Source organism: Squalius cephalus (assembly GCF_949319135.1).
Source record: "Squalius cephalus genome assembly, chromosome: 10".
NCBI classification, from domain to species: domain Eukaryota; kingdom Metazoa; phylum Chordata; class Actinopteri; order Cypriniformes; family Leuciscidae; genus Squalius; species Squalius cephalus.
In genome coordinates this window covers 31133172-31161148 of record NC_137131.1, presented here as the reverse complement: position 1 = coordinate 31161148, position 27977 = coordinate 31133172, and the positions used below count along the sequence as shown (strand labels likewise).

General features: G+C 38.3%; 1 long non-coding RNA gene across 1 annotated transcript; it reads right to left on the bottom strand.

The window, feature by feature from the left end:
* Positions 1-15: 15 nt before the first annotated feature.
* On the bottom strand, positions 16-18446 carry LOC307166246. The gene is made up of 3 exons (XR_013822609.1): positions 18385-18446; positions 11151-11229; positions 16-316 (listed from the first exon to the last, which is right to left on the bottom strand). It is a non-coding gene; the product is annotated as an uncharacterized lncRNA (long non-coding RNA).
* Positions 18447-27977: the final 9531 nt, after the last annotated feature.

The following is a 27977-nucleotide window of genomic DNA, read 5'->3' as shown; positions in this document are numbered from 1 at the left end:
AAATATTTCAGTGCCATTGTCTTGGTTCAAGATGCACACCAGTAATGTTTTTTTTTCCTTCTTTTTTTTTCTAAAGTACATTTTAAAAAGCTACTTAAATATCCTAATTTCACTAAGGCCTAATCCTGGCTTAATCTAAGCCCTGTGTGTGAAACCGGGCCAATGCAATATAAGGATAATATCTGGCAGTTTTGTGTCCATCTATAGTTGCCATCATCTGAAGTCTTTGTGAGTGTTGGTGTCATTAGAAGTCTTCACAAGTGAGGCTGGATCCACACTGGAGCTGCTGTAATCTCTAGTGAACTTGCTGGGCATCCTGAGATAGAAACAGGGAAGCAACAGGAGCAAGATTAGCATAGCTGCTGTACATATTATTTCAGGCAAAAGATGATCATGTGCACTTTTTACTATTTCATCACATTAACTGTAGTGCAAGATTATGAGATGTGTAAATTGAATGCTTGGCTCACTGTAAAAAATAAAAAGTTGAGTAAACTTAAAAAAATAAAGCAACCAGCTGCAAAGCATTTTTGAGTTTACTCAACTTCAGTGGTCGAAGTTCATCCAACTACCAGTCCAACTCAAAGAAACGAGTAAGCACAACTACAGAGGTCCTGAAGTTCAGTAAACTCAAAAAAGCTTTGCAGCTGGTTGCTTTATTTTTTTAAGTTAACTCAACTTTACATTTTTTTAAGTTAACTCAACTTTTTCTATTTTTAAGTTTATTCAACTTAATTTTCTTCTAACCTATTTTTACGTACTATTTTCTCACCCAAATTATTATATGACCCTGACATTATAAGAATCCAAATGCAGGAATTACTGTAAATACAATGCAAAGACTGTCAACATTACAAAAAATCTTTATTAAAACTTTGGCAAAATGGCAAATTTTCAGTCAGCATGAGGTACAGAAATTTGAATGTAAAGTTCTACTCGAATCATCAACATGTATAGCAAAAAAAAAACGTTACAGGCAAAAAAACTATCCTCTAATCTTGTAATGCTTTTAAAGTGCTGGCATTATACAACACAAATTATTTTAAAGTGCTGGAGTAACAACTTTTGTCTTAAAGTGCTAGAGTATCAAGCATAAAATGCTGCAGCAATAAACGAGATAAAACAGTTACAACACACCTTGCATGGTGTTTTAAAATTTTGTCTTACATTTAGCACATCCATGCAACAAACTTGCTAAAGCAATCAAGTAGCAAACTGTTAAAACAACATTTGACCTTACATTAAAACTCAATTATTTTGATGTTGTACTGTTAAGGAACAACGCGAAGAACTGGAAGAACAAATTAGTGCTTGCTGTGCTTATTGACTGCAGCTACATAGACATTATTTTGTTTTTGAATGACTGGACCCTTGGTGAGCACTGGGGGTCAAGGCCAATAAACACTTTTTGAATAGTTTCAAAAGTGTATTTAAGTTCTTTGGGATAGTTCATGTTCAGGCAGTAAATCAAGCCAAAGAGGAGAACAATAGCAGTGGGAAGGTCTTGGACATTATCCAGCACAACTAGCTCCTCAAGAACAACAGATAGGCACCTTACATTTGGGCTGGAATGGATGGTGGCAACATTGTCTTTGACGATGCTTAAGATCCCCATCTTCATCCCCTTTGTGTATTCGTCTTCTGGCTCTGTGTCCTGGAGTAAAAAGCAGCATAAAAACAGGGTGAGTAAATTTAATTTATCTTAGTTTATATCTGCTGTATTCATATTCTTGTATACTCTTTCATATTATAATAATTTTATTTATTCTTTACTATTGCTACACTTTTTTAATCTCATGATTGTGTGCTGTATTGTTTTCACAGGTTGAAGATCAGAGGGAATGTCTCAATATCAAGTTTTTCAATGTTTCAATATTGCGAAACAGTAATATTCCATTGTGTTTGCTTTAGCATAAAACTTCATGAATTTGTGCTACCAGTTGAAATCAGACTGATCACTGAGAAAAATTCAAATAAGATTATTCGGTAACACTTAACAATAAGGTTTCATTAGTTAACTACATTAGTTAACATGAACTAATAATGAACTGCATTTCTACAGCATTTATTCATACATTTTCTAATACATAATTAAAACCAAAAGTTGTATTTGTTAACATTAGTTAAAACTGTGAGCTAACATGAACAAACAATGAACAGTTGTATTTTAATTAACTAACATTAAAAAAGATTAACAAATACAGTAACAAATGTATGGTTTATGGTTAGTTCATGTTAGTTTATACATTAATGTTAGCAAATGAAACCTTCTTGTTAAGCGTTACCGATTATTAAATAAACTATTTTTTACCATCACTTTGTCTCCTACTTTCTACTCTTTCCCCTGCCTCTTGTCTGATAGAACAGTGTTAGTTGATGTGTTTTGGATAACAGGGGAAGGGTCTCAGGTATGAGTATATGTGCTGATACGCATCTTCTTACCAGGCAAGTCCTAATAAAGTTTCCTGAATTTTCCCTCATGAACACCGGGAGCCCTTTGAGAGCTGTTGCCTTTCTATGGACAAGGACATCAGAGGTCTGAAAGACAGAAAAACAAATAAAGAACAAATTATATACATGTTATATCCAACCAGAAATAACGCAACAAATTAAGTGTTACAGGCAGCCGTTTTCTTTTCGAGAGATCATCTAACTTTGATGTGGACTTTGTAACTTTACAGATCGATTGCATGCACAAATAGCTACATTTCACACTAAAAAAAGGGGTAAAATCCAAAAATATCATTTTAGTTCACTTTAACCAGAGATCTATTGATAAATACTTGATTATCAAGTTGGTCCAGGAGGGTTTTCATTTCCTCTCCATATGCTCCACCACGGGCTCTGTAGAGCTTGATCATCGGTGATGCATATTCATCCAAAGATGAGAAAAAGGTACTCTTCAGGTTGGTTTGAGTAATCCGGTAAAACTCAGCAGATACCTTTAAAAAACATAGTTAACAGTAAGAATAAAGTCTACACAATGTAACCCCCCCCCCCCCCCCCCCAAAAAAAACACATTAATTCATCTTTAAAAACTCACCTGATCTTCCAAAAACAATGCTGGCCATTCGTTTAGGACATCAGCCACAAGAGGCTCTTTGTCGACTATTTCCTTTCGTCTCAGTGGGAATGTCAGTTCCATTTTTGAGTCAACAAATGCCATGTTGAGATGTTTCTTCTTCAATTCCTCCTGTAGTGCATCTCTTTCCTTTTGTAGAGAATACTCGGTCTGCCCAATTGGAATGTCTGGGAGGAAGTTTATCTCACATCTCTTTGCTTTCTTCAAGCGTCTAGAATCCTCATTCGCTCTTCTCTGGTTTACAGCGACTTCAGAGCAACCTACTGATCGTAGTTTCTGGCGGTAGTTGCCAACCTTATATTTGATGCTCATGGTCCAGCTGTGATAACCTGTTCCTGAGCCCGGATCTTTGAGACATGGATGCTTTTCCACCAATGCAGCAGACACCGATTCCAACTCTTGATTATTTGGATAAGCTTTGAATGAAAAAATTGCTTGAGCTATGGCATCCAAGATATCCATTTTCATTTCTCTTGGTATTGTGAGCAGTGTTCCATCTTCTTTAAAATTCTCATTCCCTTTGGCAAGCCGTAACTCGACATCATATGTGAATTTGGGAATCGGGAAAGTGGAGGGCCACTGAGAACTTTCACGCTGTCTCATAGTAAAGGAAGGGGAACTCTGGTTTGAGCTGTTGGATGGGGATGACACACTGGCAGTGTCTAAAGAGGAAATGGAGATCTCTGATTCACATTCTTCGGGTACTTTCAAGAGTATCTTCAGCACTGCTCTATCTGGTGGAAGCTCTGTTATATTGGTCAAGTTACAGAGTTCATTCCCGAACTCTGGATCCTCAAATTGAATCAAAAAGTCAACCTTGATTTCAAGCTTTTCTTGAAGAATTCCTTTCAAGTGTTCAACAGAAGTGAGATTTTCCAAAATATCCAACCTCCTAATATTATCAGGGGCCAACACAACACGCAGCCGCATATTCTGTAAAAAAAATAATTAAAAGATTATACTACATCAAGTAGAGTACAAAACGTATAAATATGTGCCAAAACATTATATGATTTAAAGGGGTAGTTCAAAGATGAAAACTTTCATAATTTGTTTAGCGTCTCATACTTCACAAGAAACATTGAGTACTTTTGAGATGTTTTTTTTTTTTTATCTTTTAAATTAGATATTTGTCATTGTAATATTTTATTCATTAAAACACATGCTTTTGTCTTCTGCCTTAGGAAGTCATACAGGTTTATAATGTCATGAGGGAGAGCAACTTATGACAATTTACATTTTGGGGAACTATCCCTTTAACCCAGTTGTCTCAAACTCAATTCCTGGAGGGCCACAGCTCTGCACATTTTAGCTCCAACCAGCTCCAACTCACACCTGCAAGGAAGTTTCTAATAATCCTGAAGACCTTGATTAGCTGGATCAGGTGTGTTTGATTAGGGTTGGAGCAAAACTGTGCAGAGCTGTGGCCCTCCAGGAATTGAGTTTGAGATCACTGCTTTAACCCATAACAAATACCACCATTACGTAAAAGTTAAAATAAAAATACAATGACCCAATTTTAATGGAGGCAGTGTGGCTATGTGAAGAACAATTAATGGAGAAGGAACTTTTTTAGTGCAATGATGTTCTTTCCCTGAACTGTATACGAGGTGAGAGGTTGGTAATCATTAAGGTCCTCTGGCTCAAGTATTTCAATTGTGCTTGTTTCAGAAACCTCATAGCACCTATAGTGTTCAATGTACCATGACGAAAGCCTTTTGCAAAGGAAGGACACTTTGTTAGCATTCACTAGTACACTGAGAATTCTGAAAAATTCAGGCAAGCCACTGCATTGACCTGAAGACAAAATCATGCCTTCACTGAAGTGAATTCCATGCAGATGTACATTAGACGCGAAAGACAAAACTTCTTTGTGTGGGTATTTTTTCTGAAGTGCAGTCTTCTGTAGCACTTCTAAGGTACACGTTCTTACCGTTTTCACATTCTGCACAGACAAGGGTACAGAAAAGAGACTTGGACCATTGAGGAAATGGGCCATCATAAGCTGATGCTTGGTTGCCAAAGTGAGTGGAATGTTTTTGAAATTGTGGACGTCACTCACCACACCTTTGAAATAGCTATGCTTGGCCTCAAATCTGATTGTCCAGAGCTCAATTAATGGCCCAAAGCAGCGAATCAAGTGCGGATAGTGCTCCACATAGTGATGTTTTGGTCGCAATTTAAGGTTTGGGAACGTGTCTTTGAGTAGCTGTCGGTGTTCTAAAGTTTTTCGTTCTAAAAAGCAAAGGGTTGCTTCTGAGAACTGGCCTGACATTACCAACTCCACTATCTCTCTCAAGTCCATCAAAATTTCCCAAGCAGCCTCAGAATTGGTTACAAGGTGACCAATCATTAAAGGTAACAAGCGTAGCAATGCCCAATTCTCATGCCCATTCCCACCTATGGTTTTCTTAGAAAAGCTGGACTGGGAAATTACTTGGGGTCTGTTCACTCTGTCTGAGTCAGGCCCGGCGCCACGAGGGGGCAAAAGGGGGCATTGCCCCCTCAGATCTGATTTGTGCCCCCTCAGTTTCATTTTTGTATTCATGGTTACAAATGAAATGTTTAACCTTTTGAGCGGTACAGTCCCATATATGGGATTTTTTATTTCAGTGCCCCTGAGAGTAGTACGGTCCCACATATGGGATTTAGAATGTTCAGTGACGTGACATAACGGCCAGATTCAAACTGTGCTTTCGCGCGTTGTTTGGCGCTGAGCCAGAGAGACGGACGCGCTCAGCGCTGTCATATAGCCTAGATATCACAACTATGCAGTGTTTTCAACCTCACAATGTTTATTTTAGGTTTCAGACATTTAAATACACATTAAGCACTAGTAAAACAATACATTTGGAGTTTGTAAAATACACACTGATGTCTGTGGAAGCAGCAATAACAATCTATTCAAATATAATTTGCCGACGTGTGTTTTCATATCAGACAAACACAGTGGAAGTAACTATAAAGTAGTTTACTCTATTCTTCTATTCCACTTTCTTGCATGTATTTCGGGAGAAGTTGATGACTCACAGGATTCTCTGAACTGCCGCGCAAAGAAACAGCCATCTCACGTTATAGATCAAGATCAAGATTATTTATAAAGGTTTTTAAATGACCAAACACACTCACAAACACATTTTTGAGAATCGGAATATCAGATAGTTGATGACATGGTAAGCAAGTTTGTGAATATTTTGAATAAAAAAGGGAAAAGGAAATAAAAGCGATACATCCGCGGTGTGTCACGTGACAAATATGACGCGTTGCCATGGAAACATTAAGGGGGAACGTTCTAAATTCTAAAATAACAGTCGCCTTGAAAAATCTCACTATGGGGAGTCAGTTAGAATATTAAAATTAAGCGTGAAAGGGTTAATATATGCATAATAAATGACGCTGGCTTATCTTTTTTTACTAAGCAAGTAAGTTATCAGTGTGTATTGTTCATTGAGTTAAGCCCCCTTAACAATTTCACATGCCCCCTCAGTCATTTCATTCTGCAGCCGGGCCTGGTCTGAGTCCTTGTAAGGAAAGGATTTAATACAGTTGTTCAGAGTAAGAAGAGTAAAATGTCCCTTTGAGATGAGTTCTTTCAAGCAAATTGATAACTCAAATGGGACAATTCCCTCCAATGTGTCATGTAGGACATCTGGTGGGAATCCAGTTATTGGGTGAAAGAAATTAAGGTGCTTACTGAGGACACATTCTTTTTTTACACCAAATTTGCTCTGAAGCTCATGGTGGTCTCTCAGTTCATCTGTAATGGAGTTGTGCTGTTCAACAGTTCGAAGCTGAAAAAAACTCGCATCTTGTTTCTGTATGTCATCTTTGCTGACTTGGCAAAATCTACACAGGTTCTCAGCTTGAAAGCTTTCTTGAAAGCCAGCAAGACCGTGAGCCCCAAGATTGTCAGCACATACACAAAACACCGTTCCTCTAAGATGTGCATTCAGGGCTTCAACAAACACACCTTGCTGCTCCAGGTCTTTCATGTCTTTTAAGAGTGGATCGAAAAATTTGTCATAGCCAAATTTTTTTACATCATTGCTCTTTCCAAGTAGAGCCAGTTGTATTGAGGGAAGTGTAGAACGGAATTTTGCAGGCAAATTTAGAAGCACCCAATAAACAGCTGTGATCTTGTGAATCTTTTTCGAAGTGCCCAGGGGATTGCAAACCTCAAAATCATCAATGTAGATACCCACTGAAAGGCAATCACTTTGAACACCTAAAAGTTGGTTTTCTTTGTAGTACTGCCCACTACGTGTAGATGTGTACTGTCCTGGTAACTCATCCTCAACAAAAACAGCTCTTTCCAAGACATCTGCTCTGTTGAGTAACACTTGAAGAACTCTCAACACTGAGACATACACAAAGGTATTTTGATGTAGCCTATCATAACGGTACTCCACCGGATCAATTACTTGAAAATTTTCTTTAAAATAAGCATTCCTTCGATAATCTGTTGAGAGTGTACCCTTCTTTGCAGTGGCTGTAAAAACAGGATTTGTTTTAAGCACTTCTGCTGATATTAAATCAGAAAGCTCCTCTGCCACTGAATCATCAATGTGACTTTCGTATTTTCTTAAAATTCCCTTGATCGATTGTTTTGCTGCATAACTAGATAACGAAACAATATTACTCATCCAACTTAATATCTCCTGAGTTGCACTTTTTGAAACATGCAAAATTGTCTGCATATAAAGGATCAATGATGCAAGTTTGCTCTCTAACCTTGTATAATCTACAGGCTCTGAATACGAGCTCGTTTCAGGTCCAGAAAGAGTTAAAGGAACAGTGCGATCTGTAACATTTGACTGTTGATCTGGTATATGATCTCCAGTCTCTTCCGACCATGATTCTTCATTGCTTTCCAAATCATCCGTTTGAAATGTAACAGAAGAGCTGAAATCTTTAAAACCTTGAGACTTATGTCTACGAGTTATGTGGCTACTAAAAGTTGAAAGGACATTGGTTGTCAGCTCACAATCTTTGAAAGGACATTTGACTGTGTCATGTTTCTTCAAATGATTTCTGATATGGTTTAAAAACTGAGAAGGCTGACAAACATCTTTAAAATCACATAACTCACATGAAAAATTAAAATGCTCTTTAACTGCAATAGTCTGTTTGTGTGCTCTTGTCAAATGTGATTTTAACGCACCTAAAGTTTTGAAAGTGCAGATGCAGTCAGTATACAAGCAAGGCTGCTGCCTCGTCCTTGATAATGATGAAATCTGTAGTGTTTCAAAAGGACCTCTCTGCTACTGTGGGCAAATTTGCAAAACTTACACTGCATTCCAAACCTTTAAAAAGAAGAAGAAAATAAATAGTTAGAGATGTGCAATGTTACATTTCTACAAAATTAACATTAAAGGTAACTAAGAAAGAACAATACTTGTACAGCATTTATTAATCTTAGTGTTAATTTCAACATTTACTAATACATTATTACAGTCAAAAGTTTTATTTGTTAACATTAGTTAATGCACTATGAACTAAAACGAACACTGAACTGTTTTTTATTAACTATTATTAAAGATTAATAAATACTGTAAAAAAATTAATTGCTCATTGTTAATTCATACATTTACAAATGTTAACGAATGAGACCTTAATCTAAAGTGTTACCATATACCACACACATGCTACGTTAATAAAAATGAAATAATATCCACAATAAAAATTCAGCTGCTTCATTAACATTATTGACAGACAACAAAACATATATTATATTGCTGCTACAGTCAAGTTAGCAGTACATGATTTGACTCTAAAAGCTAGGCTAATGTCTGCAACTTTTGGCGTTCTAGCAGGTAATAAACAGCATGCATCTTGTGGAAGAACATTGTAGCCGGAGCTACTTCTCTCCATTTATGTCTATGACGAGTGACGCAGGTACTGCAAATCCGCAGTTGGATGATCGGACTGGTCTGAAATAGTCCCAAGTTATCCCGTCGTGATTTAGGATACAGAAAAAAAAAGAACAAAAAAACCTTTGGCAAATAAATTCATGATATACTCGCTCATTTGATAAAAATGTAGGCTAACACACACAAAAAAGTTAACGTTGCACTATAGTAAGTTACAGCTTTAAGGAGAGCTGAAAATTGCGCCACTTTAAAACAAAGGAACAGATTGTGTAACAATAACGTTTTATGGAGATGATCTTATTTTTATAATCGTTTGAAGACTAAATCAAACTTATATTACGGTTCAATCACACGTCCTTAACTTGGTCGTGTAACGTTATACAGCACTGTAAGTTAGGCCTTCAGTAAACAGAGGACGAACATTAATGAACAAAATTAACACTTAAGCCGGCCGCACACCGGACGCGCAGCTCAGCGCCGCGCAGCGCCACGTCTAGGACAACTGTCACCTGAAAATCCGTTAGCATCAGCAATTTTCTGATTTCTGTAAATAAATATAAAACTAAATGTATATTGCAGCACGGGGTTAAGTCCGTATATACATTAACTACGATTTGAGACACATAAATGTAAATTTAATATAAAACTATGTAAATGGCGCTGTGTGGCGCGGCAGGGTTTTGAACACGGTCCTGAGCCGTTGCTGGGCGCCGCGGACAGACGCCGCCGGTGTGTGTACTCTCATAGAGAATAATGTGTTCGAATTTAAAAGACGTGGCGCTGCGCTGCGCGGCGCTGAGCTGCGCGTCCGGTGTGCGGCCGGCTTAACGTTACCTACAAAATCCACTTCTATACATGTTATTGTTTTAACTGACACACTCTAACCGTGTAACGTATTTTTATGACCTTCAAATGTTAGCAGCTGAACTATGAAGATTGCTATCGCTGTCTGAGCTTGTTTGAATATTGTTTGAGTTATTTTTCAGGAACATTACATTGCACTTTATAGTTTAGGAGTACAGTTTATTTATCTTAATCTCAACAATAACGTTAAAAGAAAACTTACCTCTTAACAGACGAAATCCAGTCCCGAGTCCCTTCGTCAGCGTGATTGAAGAGGGAAACCCCGTGCAAGTTACCGCGACGACAGACCGCGCATGCGCAACAACAGGAAGTTAAACGGTCGAAATTATAAATCAAAATATTAAGTTTACTCAACTTAATTGTTTGTGTTCATTGGACAAAATAGTAGTACACTTGCAGTTAAATAGTCTTTATAAGTAAACTCAACATTGCAGTAAAAAATTTGCCCACTCAACTTAAAATTTCAAACTGAGTTAACAATTTGCAAGTTGGATTTTTTACAGCCAGAGATGTGTCTTTAATCTAGATTTAAATTAGGATCATGTTTCTGGGCCCCAAACATTATCAGGAAGGTTATTCTAGAGTTATTCCCTTACATTCAATTGAATTAATAGGAAATCATCTGATTTTAATGAGAAAACATGACCTAACAAGTCAGCATTTTTATATTTGAATACTATACATTCTCACAATGCAAACGTCCTAAACATTTCTGAGTATTATCAATGTTGAAAACAATTGTGCTGCTTAATATTTCTGTGAAAACCAGTGTAACAGTTTAATCCATTTTCTTTTTTCTCTCTCCAGGATTAATTGTTAAATAGACCGAACATATATAAATGGTAGTTTACACTACTAAACTCAAAAGTTTGGGTTCAATAGAATTTTTTTTTATTTTTTTTTAAGAAATTCATATTTTATTCAGCAAGGATGCATTTAATTGAGAGTAAAGATTTCTGTTTCAAATAAATGCTTTTTTTTTTTTTCTATTCATCAAATAATCCTGAAAATGAAAAATATGAAGCAGCACAACTGATTTCAACACTGATAATAATCATTAATGTTTCATCAAATCATCATATTAGAATGAATTCTGAAGGATAATGTGATGCTTCTCCATAGAAAACAGTTATTTAAATGTTTTAATATTATTTCACATTATTATTGTTTTTACTGTATTTTTAATTAAATAAATGCAGTCTTGGTGAGCATAAGATACTTCTTACAAAACAAATATATATTTTTACCAACAACTTTAGAGTATGTTTGAAGTTTTAGTTTAGTTCCTTTATTGTCCACAAGTGTACATTTTTCTTTGGCTTGGTTTTACTTACTAGTCATCTGGTTGATAGCGCCTTAGAGATGATGATCAGCTCAACTCTGCTACGGTTCAGGACATCAGCATGGAAGGATCTAGGAACACAACAAACCATTTGTCACAGAGCCTACAATATTATTATACAATGACAGGTTTTATTAAAAGGAAAGAAGCTACAGCAGAGGTGAAATGCAGAAAAGAGAAAGAATATACAGAAAATGATTTCTTAATTAGTGTATAGGCCAAAGTACAATTCATAGTAATGTGAATAAGAGTTAATGTTAAAAAGGTAAATAATTTAATTTAGAAGTTCATGTAATGGTTAAAATGTTAAATAATACTTAAAAGGTTAAAAGCATACTAGAATTAATGTTCTTATAGGATTTAGTACATATGGTAAAATAGTGTACTGCCTCTTTAAGAACCGTCCAAACTCCGGCTACATTACGTTGATTCTCATTATGTGATTCAGATGTTGAGAGCTGTGGAAGCGAACGGTTTTCTTACCTGCTAACTGCTAACTTCTAGCTACTTCTATTAAGAATATTTTATTTCATTAGCAACTAAAATAAGTGTATTAGTCAGCTTACATTCTTTTTTGTAAATCGGAAAAACTAGCCGACTTTCGGCTACTAGCCTTATCATGCGCTGTGCTCATGGCTGGTGAGTGCTAAGTGGATTGCTAACGGTCTCAACGAGTTCGTCGTTGCTGCTGCATGACTGTTGCAAGTGGAACCTGTAAAAAAAAACGTCTCTTCATGAGAGCCTTTGAGCACCGCATAGAAAGTAAGACTGAAAACAGCAAAGATCGGCTTTACTATCTAGAACAGCACACATATGGACAGCCTAATGACTTAGTGCGCAGCTGTTTTCATATGGATCTAGATCAGGGCTACCCTGAAGCCAAGAGACTTCTAAAGGAACGCTTTGGTGATTAATATAAGATATCCGTGGCATATCTAGACAAGGCTTTAAACTGGCCTGCCATTAAAGCAGATGACACCAAGGCACTTGAAGCATATGCCCTCTTTTTGACAAACTGCAATAATGCAATGTCAGATCTGCAGTACTTAGAAGAGATGGAAAATGCTGCTAACATGCGCACGATCATCTCAAAGCTCCCCCACAGGCTGAGAGAGAGATTCAGGAGTGTCGCCATAGACATTCAGAAAAAGCAAGATCGGCGGACAAAGTTCAAAGACGTAGTGTCATTTGTCAACACACAGGCTGAAATGGCAGCACACCCTGTGTTTGGTGAAATCTCAGGACAAACAAAGCGTCAGACTGAAAGGTCAAGTGGAAAGAAAAATATCACAACACTAGCCACTGAAGTAAAAGAACAAAAAGCTGAGAAAGATGCTGCTGGTGCCGGAAACAAGAAAGCTCAGGAGAAGGGAACAAACATGGACAATGCCTTCATGAAACCTTGTATCTTCTGTCTGGGAGATCATACCATGGAACAGTGCAAGAAACTCCAAAGAAAGTTGCACAAAGAAAAGCTTGAATTCCTTAAGAGCAAAGGACTTGGTTTCAGTTGTCTTATAGGACACATGAGTAATGCCTGTGAAGAAAAGAAGAGCTGTCAGATATGTTCAGCGACACACCCTACGCTCTTACACATAAAGCAGAAATTTAAAGACTTACCAAAGGAAGAGGCTTCACAGGAGAAGCAAAAAGAGGAGTCTCCAAAGAAAGAGCAAACCGTTGTCAGTGGATTCGTGGATGCAGGGGAAGCATGCTCTCAGACTGGGGTCGGGGGTACAGGTAGTGTCCTCGCCATCGTTCCTGCTGAGAGTAAAGGCAAAGAAAGGCAACAAGGTGTTGACTTGTTATGCATTCATGGATCCAGGGAGTAACGCCTCCTTCTGCACTAACAAGCTGGCGAACGACCTTCACCTGCAAGGAAAAAATGTGAACATCCTACTCACTACTATGGGAGACCAAAAGACAGTCTCATGCAAAGCTGTATCAGACCTAGAAGTGAGTAGCCTAGAAGGTGATGACTTTATCGAGCTTACAGGTGTTTTGTAATGCATTGAGAAGGTGTGCCGAGGACAACAAGAACATGTTTGGTGCAGCAGTAGTGGATACAGTCTTAAATCATTTTTATCTAGATGATTGTTTGAGATCAGTTGCCACTGAACAAGAAGCAGTCAGACTACTCCAAGACTTGAAGGCCATCTGTCAAACAGGAGGTTTTAGACTGACAAAATGGACAACGAACAATCGAAATGTGTTGTTAAAAATTTGAAGTCAAAGATCTCGATCTTGACCAGGATTCACTCGCCATCAAGAGAGCTTTGGGAGTACAGTGGTGTATCCGGTCAGATCAGTTCAAGTTCCACGTGCACATAGAGCAGAAGCCTCTCACCAGGAGAGGAATCCTGTCTACGATGAGTTCAGTCTACGACCCACTGGGAATGTTGTCGCCAGTCATACTGCCTGCTAGAAACATCCTGCAAGAATTGTGTAGACTAAGAACAGGCTGGGATGACAATGTGCCAGAACATTTCGCACAACAATGGACAGAGTGGACTGAAGAACTTCAACAGCTCACTGACTTTAAGGTGGATCGGTGCTTTAAACCACCTGAGTTTGGGAAAACAGTGCAAGCTCGGCTGCATCACTTTTGTGACGCGTGCGAAACAGGCTATGGTACTGTTACTTACTTAGTCCAGAAGAACAGTAGCAACCAAATATGCTGCTCATTTGTCTTGGGAAAGTCAAGGGTTGCCCCTCTCAAACCACCAACTATCCCGCGGATGGAGCTGACGGCGGGTGCCTTAGCTGTGAAGGTGGATGTCATGCTGAAGAAAGAACTACAGTTGCCACTGTCAGATTCCAGGTTTTGGACGGACAGTACTGCCGTACTCAAGTACTTAGCAAATGAGAACATCAGATTTAAGACATTTGTGGTGAACAGGATTGCCATAATTTTGCAAGCATTAAAAGTGCAGCAATGGAGCTACATTAACACTCAGTTGAATCCTGCTGATTGCGCCTCCAGGGGACAACAGGTGAGTGTCTTCATGAAGAACGAAGTTTGGATTGCAGGGCCTGTCTTCCTCAGTAAACCTGAAAGGGAATGGCCAGACAAACATGATCACCTAGAAGAGCTCACAGCTGAAGATCCTGAGGTCAAGAAAGGCATACTTGTCAATGCTACAACAGCAGAAGAAAGCACTGATGCAAAAGAAATTTTTGTACATTTTAAAGATAAATTCATTAATCTGGTGCACTTTGAGTCACCCAAATCCACTGTTAAAAATAAAAAAATCCACCCGCAAACCGCCTGTATTCTTTGATTTAGATATCTGCATCTGATCATCACATTACAATTATTCAAATTTTCAGTGTTAAGCATGATAATATGGTAACATATCACACTGAAGTTGGCTAATTAAAAATGAACATTTATTTAAAATAAAAGTTCTTCTTTTGGCAAAATTACATTTCCTTAATAGCCTTAACAGAGGCTTTACTCCATTCAAACTTAAATTGTCAATGTTTCATTACATCACTTGTTTGAAAACAGAATAATTTTTTGTACCTTTATAAGGTTTTATTTTATTAAATGTTTGCTCCATCTTTCATTTCAAATTCTTAAATTTGATCAATATATTCAATTAAAATAATAAGACATTAGGCTGTTTCCAATCAAATTAAATAATTTACATTGAAAAACTATAACTGTATTAAATTAGATTATTTAAAATATTTTTGAATATACAAATAAGGAATGTTGAAAAGAATGATACTTTGAAACTAAACCGCCAGTAGGAGGCGGCAGGCGACCGTCTTAATAAGCGATTCATTGAGTCATTCATTCAAACGATTCGTTCAAAAGGCTGATTCATTCAGAATGAGGCAGTTTATGAATAGGTAATTGAATCTTTGACTCAATCGATTCGTTCAAAACGCTGAATCATTCAGTAATGAAACACGGCTGAGTGTTGCTGTGAGATGCGCGGTGGTTCTGCTGTGATCTTTGTTTGGAACTATTTTCGCTGCAGAAACAGAACAAAAACAGTCATTGCGTCTCAAATGTAAGTGACTTAATTATAACTATTTGTTTATTGAACTGTTATGAAATCAGTCTCGGTTTCGATCTTGATGGCATTCAGGAAAACATCACTCTGATCGTGTGTAGCCTAGGCTATATATTGTTTCTTAACTATAATATGTTAATAACAGCACGAGCCTCGACAGCACAACTTTGTTACCGTCAGTACATTAGGTATATTATTATCAACTATAGGCTATCAATCGCCACTTACATTAAATTAAATAAAACAGAATCATCCTCACGTTTTCGGTGATTCGGAAAATTTTTATATTAATTTTTTTTTTTTTTAATCAGGGCATTTGTCCAGATGGGCTACAATTCTCTCTCACTTTTCCCTTCAAAAAAGAAAGAAAGAAAAAAACACACGTGTCCCGGACAAAGTATATGGCCCCAGACAAGCGTTATTGTCGAGTCCTCCTGATATGTTTTCCTTGATTGGTTTTCCATGAAGAGAATTACGTTGTTGAAAACAAAAGTAAAGTGACGCACGTTCATTGCGTTTTACCGTGATGAGAGTTCCGTGTCTTTATTAAACTCAACACAAAATTATTTATCTGTCATCCACCCTCGATTAATTGGAATGGAATGTTTTTATTACTTATCCGCGCAGCAGCAGCAGCACTATATGGTTTGAGAATGGACACAAGTGGTAACCGCAACAGAACCGTCACGGTGGAAAAAGTGTATCTGACCATGACTGTCTGTCCGAGTTTTGTCGAGAGCCGGAGGCGGCACGAAATTTGACGGAGACGGCCGCCTCATAATTCTCTATGCAGGAAAAACCCTGGATACACCTCAAGAAGGCTGTGAAGGCTCACACAACTCAAGGGAACCCTGGTAAACCTGTCAAGGAAGAGAAAGGAGATGAATGGATTGTACAGTGATCAACAACGGGTGAACAGGGAGATGTTGAGCTACAAAAAGAGTCTCAAACAGACTTACCTGACCGTGGACAATCTGCGACAAGCTGAGACGGATATCATCAGCCATTGTCAGCAAAGTAGGTTTCAGGAAGAGATATCTGCTCTTCGGAGAAAGGACTCCATCAAGAAGAGTAGTCGAATCTTCAGACTGAATCCACAACTTGAAGAGGGAATCCTTCGTGTTGGAGGGAGGCTCAATCGAGCATCCATGCGAGCCAAAGCCAAGCACCCGATGATCCTGCCTAAGTACCATCGTGTGGCTGATCTGATTCTCCAGGATTCGCATGAGCGGCTGGGACACAGTGGACGTAATCATGTCTTGTCTCATGTACGTCAAAAGTACTGGATTATCGATGCTCCCTCGTCAATCAGAAGAATGCTGTCACGGTGTACTATCTGTCGAAGACAACATGGTGCATCAGGCACACAAATGATGGCGGACTTACCAAGAAACAGAGTTGTACCAGACGAGCCACCCTTCACCAGAACTGGAGTGGATCTATTTGGGCCATTCAACATTAAACGTGGAAGATCATCTGTAAAAAGATATGGGGTGATATTTACTTGCCTTGCTTGTCGTGCGGTCCACATAGAAATGGCAACATCATTGGAAACAGACTCCTTTATTCAAGCTCTGCGTCGCTTCATTGCGAGAAGAGGTCAGGTGAAGGAGATGAGATCTGATAATGGGACCAACTTTATTGGAGCTGATCATGAGCTCAGAAAGGCAATAAAGGAGTGGAATACTTCACAAATCGAGAACAGCTTGCTCCAACGTGACATCAGACGGTTATTCAATCCACCATCCGGATCCCACCATGGAGGGGTGTGGGAGAGAATCATCCGGTCCATCAGGAAAATCATGGGTGCTACACTGAGAGAACAAAACTTGGATGAGGAAGGTCTTCAGACGTTCTTCTCTGAATGTGAAGCCATTCTGAATAGTAGGCCTATTACCATGCCTTCCAATGATATTAATGATCTGGAAGCTCTTACCCCACAGCACTTACACCTGCTCAAGACTAACCCCAACTTACCACCAGGACTCTTCCATAAGGATGATATTAATGCGCGTAAAAGATGAAGGGAAGTCCAGTATAGACTTTATGTAGCCCTGCTCCTTTACTGCTGCTTCTGTGTAGATGAGAGAATCAAAGTGTGTGTGCGTTGTGCTCACGTTTCATTGATTACGGCCAAGCATGCGCCCTTAAAATAGCATATGAATAACATGCGCAACGCACCACTGACTTCGGTGTACAAAGTCAATTGCGCTGGGTGCAAGATAGGGCCCATTGTGTTGTGTTCAAAACCCTATAACACTTGTGGTGTTCCCGGTCAAAAATGACTGGCCTACAAAAAATAGCTTATAAATCACTTGTTATGCTATATTATCACCAAATTTTGGATTCAATCTTTTGTCAACTTGTTCTCTTGCAGTTAGGACTGGTTTTATATTTCTATTTGCATCTGATTAATGGTAGGCCTCATTTATCTGAGAGTAGGCATTTATGAATAATTTTGGAAATATTAAGTAAAATATGAACATGTGCATTATGTTCATGTACACATATGTGCATGTGTGCTTGCAAACATCGAGCCCTTGGACCTGTGCATGTGTCGATACATGCATACACACACTACCCAAATGCATTACAGACGCTACCCAAACACACACACACATTAAAACACACAAACTATTTTGAGTATTACACACATTCTTTTTCACAGAGAGAAACTTGATCCTACCCTGACCTGCATCTAATATTAATTCATCCGTCTGACATTCATAGACACACAAAACAAATCAAACTTCCTTCTGAAACATTAAAGTAGAATAGTTTGATATAACAGTGCAAATGTTTTCATATTTTATTTAATATTTCCAAAATTATTCATAAATGCCTTCTCTCAGATAAATGAGGCCTACGATTAATCAGATGCAAATAGAAATATAAAACCAGTCCTAATTGCAAGAGAACAAGTTGACAAAAGATTGAATCCAAAATTGGGTGATAATATAGCATAACAAGTGATTTATAAGCTATTTTTGTAGGCCAGTCATTTTTGACCAGGAACACCACAAGTGTAGTAAAAAAGAACAAAAATTGTCAAATATTTGAGAAGCAGTTATACCCTTTGTGAACAAAAAGTCACTAAGTTTCAGTCCAATGTGATAACATTAACTAGTATTTTTGGGAAAAATAACATCTTCTCCAGATATGAAAATGGATGAAGTTATTTAAAGAGCTTCCTCAATTCACCTGTGTCTCCCACTTCTCTGGCAGCAGCTTTCTTCAGAAATGTTGAAGTCGTGGAGCTTCCCTCTGTTGTAACTTAGAGGGATTATTTTGTTGTGATAAGTTCATCACTATAAACAGTGGGTTTCTGGAGGCCCTAAGGCCTGGTGATGAGGTAATGGCTGACAGGGGTTTCACAATTCGAGATGTACTACATGAAAGGAAGGTGAAATTGAATATTCCTGCCTTTACCCACAAGCGTGGTCAATTGACCAATGAGGAGGTAACGCGCACTAGACGAGTGGCCAATGTCCGTATACATGTAGAGAGGGCAATCCGAAGACTTAAAGTCTTCAAAATTCTGTCCCAAACTGTCCCCATCTCCATGACCCCGAGGTTGGACAAGATTCTTACCATATGTGCTGCTTTAGCAAACATGAGGTCCAGACTCATCCGACTGCCACATGAGGTGTAAGTCCCTATGAAAAGTAAAACCTGGGTTACCTGCAGTTGTTGTTGTTTTTTTTTAAATTGTACATATTCCTTTTATTTTATTTTATATATGTATATATATAAATAATTTCAGCTAGAAAAACCTGTGTAAATGTATTGTTATTGTTCCCTTTCTGGTGTTGTGATTATTAAGACAAAACAGAGTTTTAACTAAGAAAAACTTGTGTGAGTGCAATTCTTTTTCTTGTATTGTAAATATTGACACATGACAATAAACAATTTGATTTTTGAGAAGAAATGAATTAATTTTTATTGATCCTATTCCATAACAAAGGGACAATTTCATTAACTCCTTAATGGCTGAATTTTTTTATAATTAAATAAAAACAAAGTAAATACAGGAAAAAATCTCAAAATATTACAAAAAGAAAAAGACTGGAATAAAATAAAATATTAAATAAATAAAATTAATAAATAAAGATAAATGATAAGTGACTGATATTAAAAATAAATAAAAGTAAAAGAAAATAAATAAAATAAATCAGTTTGATAAAAATAAATAAAAGCTAGAAAGGATTTGTCACAAATTTGTGACAACAGGGGACAAGGGGTTAAAAAAGGAATGACTAATAAGTAATAACCCCAGTACACATACCGGTAAGCAGGTCATGCTGATTTTACAACATCCATGTATCTGGAACACAACTCCAGCCTTCCATCATCGAAGTCATCGACAACTTTTGGCAACATGTGGGTGAAATAGAAGGAGTGTAGCCTTGAGATATGTCCCTCAACAAAGGTTTGGTCGTAGAGCACGTTGAGCTGCAGACATTCAGTGTTACTCCAAATCACCAACAAGGCTTGCAGTAGCCCTGTGCAGTGCATGCCCAGTTGCACCTGCATGTAATATCCCTTTGGCCCATTGAAGGACAGATGGAAGTCCCCTGTGGGCATGCGTTTGATCTCACTGCTTTTACCAGCAAGTGCTTCAGTAAGGGACTGGTTTTTGACTAAGACAGGGCACTTGATCTCCAGTAGTGTGTCTCTGTTCATGACACCATCCGGACTCGCAGCAAGCCATGGCTCACTCGGGCAAACCACCAAACCTTTCACATCGATGTCATGACCTTGGTCTTGCAGGTATTGCCTGGCGTGCTCTTCACCCTCTGCTCCTTGCCGGGTTGCCGCGTTACCGTGAAAGGTTAGGATGGAGGTGTTCAGACAAGAATTTGTCTGGTGCTGTGGTAGCCCGAACTGGCACATTCTTGGCTGTGCTTGCTGTTATCCGTACCCGTCGCATGTCATGCCACAGTTGTTCCCTGCTCTGTTCTTTTGTGTGCTGCTCAATGTACATAAATTGGGTTGTGGTCATGTCAATGTATGTGGTGTAGATTTCTCACATTCAAGTTCTGTGTTGTGATCACCATGATGTAGGGGCAGTGGAGCTTTTGATGTCTCGGCAGACTGAGCAGGGAGGCTGGTGTTAAAAGTGAGCTGCATTAGTCCACTGCCAGGTGCAGTAAAAAGTGCCGCTATTGGTGTGGAGAGACAGTAATTTTGCCATTCTTCCAGTGTCTCATGGACTTTTACCTTGCGACTAGGCGTAGAGACTATGCTGGAGGAGGATGCCTGTGATGCTGGTTGGTATAGATTATTTCTGCTGTGTCTTCGGAAAGACACATCTCTGATTTTTTGCTGCCCAGTATTGCTTTTTGTCCCGGCATTCCAGCAATTCTGCACATCAGTGCAGGCAAGCCCTGTCTTCCCTTGCCTCACAGCATTTTCTACCTGCAGACAGATAGAAACAAAATCACACACTTTTTAAATAATGGTTTGAGCATCACAGCACAATTGACTTCTTTTAGAGAAAACATTTTGTAAATCAAAATAACAAGGGTATGATGAAGGTAGAGCGTTTTTGTTACTTTTCAAAACAATTAATGAGCTGGGCCTGCAGCCATCAACATCAATGTTTAACCCCTTAATGCCTGAATTTATTTAGACTTATATAAAAAAAATCTGGAAAAATATGAAAAGAATAATAAAAGAATAAAAGAAAATATAATTAAATATTAAATAAATACATAACATTTAATAAAGTGATAAATGATACGATATGGTTACACGTTTGCACAATAAACTTAGACACAATCTCTCTCTCACATGCATACGCACACACACACATACACACACACACACACACACACACATACTCACGCACACTCATGCACACACACTTGGATATGTGGTTTGCGGGGACTCTCCATAGGCGTAATGGTTTTTCTAATGTACAAACTGTGTAATCTATCCCCCTACACTAACCATACCTCTAAACCTACCAATCACAGAAAACTTTTGGCCTTTTTTGAATTTCAAAAAACACCATTTAGTATGTTTTTTTAGCCGTTTGGTTTATGAGAACACAGATGTCCTCATAAACCATGTTTACGTTGTAATACCCATGTCATTATACACATTTGTGTCCTCATAAACCACACACACACACACACACATACAAGGGTTAAAGCACTGTCAAACACCCCCACATTCTGCGCTCACTGTAAACACCTTGCTGTTGTCTTAAAAGTAACTCTAAAAGTAAAAGTAACTCGCAATGTATGCAAAGTGTCTCTCTTCCTATCAGCGCCGATCAACGAGCATTTAAAATGCTAGGCAGGCAGGCTAGAGGGGATTACTTTTTATTTGTATTACTCTTCGTGTTCTGTTATAGATTAACACACGGATACATACAAACATCTTAATACAAGCATAAGATGGGCTAACGTACCTTCCAAAGCACGGCGGCTACATGGCTACAGGAACGTCCGGGTCCGGCGATACAGGTACAGCCTGCAGTCTCCACATCTCCCGTCTTGGTAACCAAAACCCAGGCGTTATGCGCTGAATTGTTAACGGACTGGCTTGGTTGAACATCGGCCTTTAGGTAAATTAAACTACCCATATCGTGTAAAAGTACACAGCCCACTTTGTCGGAATGTAGGTACTGAAACGCCTCTGAGCTTTTCAGGTTATTAATTGCATTCCCATCCACCGCCATGGAATCAATAAAATAAGAAAAGATCTTGGATGTTGTGATGCTGGGCCATATCGACATGTTGTCCGCCCATGATGTTACCTTACTTGGATGCGGAATGGTCAAAACACCATTTTTAATAAGATTTTCGGTCGAATGTTGCCATTCCAAAGCCATTTTTACACCACTACTCAGCCTGCGCCGGAAGTTCTTGGCAGAAACAGGAAGTAAACCGGAAGTGCCCGGGAAACTTGTCTATAGGGATCTCCCAGTCACGTGACCCCTAGCCGCGTGTCAGCCATTTTGACTGAATACTTCAGCGCACCTACATACATGAGAATGCGGATTATCACATCTTTTATGGCTGCGAATTGATTAAAATAATGAATAATGGTCACTGTATTAATTATCTTGAGCCTGCTGAAATGTTCCTATAAATATATTTTCTTTCCAACTGTGCAATCTGAATAAAAAAATAGGCTAAATATATTTTTCCACTAAGCTGCAGCAGTCCTATGCTCGTCTTCCCATTAACAGTTTTTTTTTCTCTTTCTGACATTTCATACCTGTTGGGTTTACATTTTTTTATTAAATTGACTATAAAAAAAGATTGCTTGTGTGTGCTGGTGTTTATTCCAGTCTTTTAAAATAGTTGAATGAATGCTCGCGAGGTGCCTACGATGTTAAATTGGCTAACGTTAGGCTATTTAATGTAGGCTACACGGGTAGAGGAGAACGACAGTCAACTTTGAATATTATAGCATTTTGGCCATAATGTAAATAGTGAAAAGATTGACATTGAAAAATGACACAGAACGATTAAAATTTAATATTTAAATATTTAATCCAAATAAATAAATGTTTGTGGTTCGCACTGATGTTATTCATTTGTTCTCACACACTTCAGCGTCGCCGTCACTGGTTTAGACGAACACTGACCACTATCTAGCGCAGCGGCCGTCAGCTAGGCAACTCTTCACGTCATGTCATCACAAAAAGAAATATACAAGAGTAAGATAAAGGAATTAGGAATCATAGATCCTTATGAAGCACCACAAGTTCTTTTTACAGGCATTAAACGTAGAAAAACTTCCTGACATTGAGTTCGGTGACATTTACAGCTACCCTATTCACTTCCCATCACGCTACACCAGAGCTTCATTAAAAGCATACAAAAGCATACAAAACTTTTCGTTTTGCCTGTTTATTGCCGCCAACCACTTGTTTCTCCGTTTTATTTCTTTTGGGATACAGTATAAAGATATTGCTTTTGTGTGATCCCGTATCTCATCGCATCCAACTGCACAGCATCGTTCAGGCATGATAGAAGAATAGGTGAATATTTCGCGACGACCTGTAGGCTATTATCACCGGCGGTTTAGCATTTTCTATACCGTCAAAATGGCTGCTCCGAATGGCGTGACGTCACGCGGGACGTCCCTATAGCTTGTAAATGCTTAGAATCTTTTCCACCTGTGCATTTACATATGCCCCTATAATCATCATATATTTTACAGGTAACAAACCAAAGGAAGAAAGAAGGCTGCAGCATTGCTGTGTCAACCGTGGTAAATAGCCTAGAGGAACATCCTTCATGAAGATAGCTATGTGCGGCAAGCTTAACATTCAAGATTACCTTTTCTCAGTTTGCATGGGTCATTTATCTATATTTGTGTGACTGATAGTTGTTTAATTCCCTGTAAAGTAGCAATACAAATGTTCTCTATTTTTAACCACTTTAAGCCCAGAGTCAGTGAAGATGGCGTGGTCAATGGAATTCTGGTGTTTGTAGGAAATAGAAGGAACCTTTACCAGCTTTCTACTACGATGTGACCCTGATGACTGAGGTAATTCATCACATCACACGTTCATCAACAGTTAGCAGTCAGAAGTTTATGTACGCTTTGCAGAATAAACTGCTTCATCAGGGTAGTACTAAATAAAAAGAGAACATGTAGCCTACATTTTTGTGACCCCTCTTATTGCTAAAATTATTAACATTTTGCAGATACTGCAAGGTGTAGCCTATATAAGGGGACCTATTATGCCCCTTTTCACAAGATGTAAAATAATTCTCTGATGTCCCCAGAGTGTGTATGTGAAGTTTTAGCTCAAAATACCCAACAGAATTTTATTTACAGCACGTTTAAATCATAATTTTTTGGGTCTGTGAAAAACGCACTGTTTTAGTGCTTCTCCTTTAAATGCTAATGAGCTGCTGGTTCACGGCACAGGGGGCGGAGCCTAAGCAGCCGCGATCAGAGCCAGAGAACAGTAAAGATGATAATAATAAAACAGACAGTCACAGTAATGGTGTTCATTTCGACCATAAAAATGCCTACAGAGTCAGAGAATATATGCTGTATGGAGTTAGAAAAGGTATAGTTTAGTTTAATTACGATTATAACCTATTTGGCATTGCTTGTACACAGTGGCGTATCCAGGACATTTTTACTGGGGTGGCCAAGATGGGACACAAAACTAGAGTGGGGTGGCCATTTATAGCCTACTATAAAGTAATGTTATGTAAACCTTCAAACTCTTATGAACAATAGAGGATTTTAATAATAGTAACAAAGTGCAAACTTTATTTTTAAATAATGGTACTATTTCATAAAATGTAAGATACAGTCACAGGCCTATTTAGGAAATGTGTTTACTATAGTCTGTTATTAATTACCGTATAGTGGGAATATGATTTAGGCTACTCAATTAACTTGTCCATTAACTTGTCTGAAAATGCACTTGTGTTTATCTGCAAAAAGGTTCACATACACTAGATTGCAGCCTAGGCTACTTTTAATGTAAATATAATGTTAGTCGTTTGTTTTTCAATTCATAACACATGTGGACAATATGGAGTGAGCTGTAGTCTCTGTCTTATATATTCTTAAATTCTGTCTTATATTTTTTATATATTTATTTATTGTTTTAACAATTTTTATATTTATTATGCACTGGCCGTAGAGCATTGCAATTTCATTGTATACTTGATATACATTGACAATAAAGATTCTTACTTAGATTCTTACTTACTTTTTAAAGTCTACATTAGAGACCTGCGCAGGACGGATTTCTCCCATAATAATTCCTAAAAAGCTGACATCTCAGTTCATCGTGATCTCACAAATCTCTGTTATTATCAATGAAACTGGCTGCATAATTAATCTTTCATAATATATACACTTTGTTTGCTATAATCAGATGATTTGCCAGTAGCTTATGCAGAAATCAGCACTGAACAAAAAGTCCATTTTGAGTTGTGAGGGGATTCTATCTTAAATGCCTCTGATTGGCCACTGCGTTCAAGAAATCAACACATATGTCTGTGATTGGCTACATTGTTGCAAACATGTTATAAATAGAGACTCTGGCCCAGGCCCGGCTGTAGAATGAAATGACTGAGGGGGCATGTGAAATTGTTAAGGGGGCTTAACTTTATACCATCAATGAACAATACACACTGATAACTTGCTTAGTAAAAAAGATAAGCCAGCGTCATTTATTATGTAAGGAATAATTGACGACAGGCCGTTGAATTATTAGAAAAATAATGCACACCCGAGGTGGTAATGCGGTCACGACGCGAAGCGGAGTGGCCGTTCACCTCGGGTGTGCATTATTTTTCTAATAATTCAACGGCCTGAAGTCAATTATTCCGCTTATACTACAGTTACCACACCTCGAAACATTGTTCAGATTATATATTTCTAGACGTTTGTAAAGTTTTTGTCATTAAAACGCTCTTGTATGTAGGACTAATTTCTTACGCATCTAATCCACTGCCTCCGTTGCTAATTCCAAAACGTCATTTTAGAGTTAGTAACGGAGGGTTGAGCCACTGATAGCAGACTAATGCTGGGACACACGCACACGACTAGCTGACACATTCTCTGACTGTTTTCATCGCAGCATATTTTAAACACAGACTTTGAACACAGACTGAACGCGCTGAACACGCGTTTGGACATGATCAGTCATAAGTATCAAATTACATTCATAACCGGCCTTAAAGTGTGTCCCCGGCTTTATGCAGTTATTAATGCAGATATTAGAGAGAGATGTTGCAATAATGAGACAGAAAAGCATGTGCGTCAATATTATTATTTATTTATTAATTCAAATCCTTTTAATTAATTCGAATTCATTCTTTTTTTTTTCTATTATTGACAGACTAGCCAAATAAATTAAACACAAACCCCTTTTAACAAGTAGGCCTGTCAATAATTATTTATTTGTTATATTATCTGCAATAATAATCCGTGCTGCAGGATTATCCATTTATTTAGCCTATATTCAGTTTAATTTTCTATTGATTATAGATAGGACTATATACTTTATTTATTCACATTAAACTGCATGTTTCCATTGATTGTGAAGCTAGACATTGAAAATTCCAGATCAAGAGTATGCGGCTAAATGTTTTTTCTTGTTATGAATTGTATCCTATTTTCCGTTATTACCGTTAACTACGCGAAGTGATATGGAACTGTAATGCGGTCAAGACCTGCCTGGAACTACTTTAGCCGTGCGTTTCCCTGAAAATAATGCACACCTTAGAACGTTCGTCAACCAATCAGATTCAAGCATTCAACGGCCCTGTAGTATAAGCATATATTAACCCTTTCACGCTTAATTTTAATATTCTAACTGACTCCCCATAGTGAATTTTTTCAAGGCTGTTATTTTAGAACGTTCCCCCTTAATGTTTCCATGGCGACGCGTCATATTTGTCACGTGACACACCGCAGCTACAATAACACTGACAGATGTATCGCTTTTATTTCCTTTTCCCTTTTTTTATTCAAAATATTCACAAACTTGCTTACCATGTCATCAACTATCTAATATTACGATTCTCAAAAATGTGTATGTGAGTGTGTTTGGTCATTCAAAAACCTTTATAAATAATCTTGATCTTGATCTATAACGTGAGATGGGCGCCACAATGTGAATGTTTCTTTGCGCCGCAGTTCAGAGAATCCTGTGAGTCATCAGTTTCTCCCGAAATACATGCAAGAAAGTGGCCGGTGTCGGTGAACTGTGAGAAGAATAGAGTAAACTATATAGTTACTTCCACTATGTTTGTCTGATATGAATAACACACGTCGGCAAATTATATTTGAATATATTGTTATTGCTGCTTCCACAGACATCAGTGTGTATTTTACAAACTCCAAATGTATTGTTTTACTAGTGCTTATGAGTATTTAAATGTCTGAAACCTAAAATAAACATTATGAGGTTGAAAACACTGCTTAGTTGTGATATATGACAGCGCTGAACGCGTCCGACTCTGGCTCAGCGCCAGCCAACGCGCGAAAGCAGTTGAATCTGGCAGTTATGTCGTCGCTGAATATTCTAAATCCCATATATGGGACTGTACCACTCAAAAGGTTAAAGATTTCATTTGTAACCATGAATACAAAAATGAAACTGAGGGGGCACAAATCAGATCTGAGGGGGCAATGCCCCCTTTTGCCCCCTCGTGGCGCCGGGCCTGCTCTGGCCTGTAAATCGTTTCTATTTTGTTTTAGTTGTTCTTGTTGCTTTTGTGCAACAGATGAATGACAATTTATTTGTTTTTAGATGTTCAATTTATAGATAATAGATTCTATTTTATAGATTCTATTTTGCGGGAGTCCCGCGAATCGTTTTACTCTCCCGCAACCAGCACACACACGAGTGCATTACCGCCCGTGCCCGCACTCGGCCATCAGATCTATATTCCCGAGCCGCACTCTGCTGCGTTGGGTCCCGACCATACCTCTCAATCGACTGAGTCCAGCGTTTTTATTGTTGTTGTATTGTTGCAACTGTGTGACCGTCACCGTCCTCTTGTTTCACGGACTAGCAGCAGCAGGTGCACCGTGCAGCGCACGTACTTTCATCTCATAAGTCACCTGACCTGCATGGCCAAACGTCCGCTGAGCAGAAATCAGCTCTCAAAGTCTCAGTTTGACCGTTACTGTGTTAGTTAAAAAAATTTAACTGGCCCTAAATCAGTTGATCAGCTGTCATCATTGATTGACAACATTTCTCATTTCTTGTGTTGACGAACTTGACCAACTACCTATCAGATCTGGGGTGGCCACAGGGGTGGCCAATGAGCTTTCAGGGGTGGCCCCGG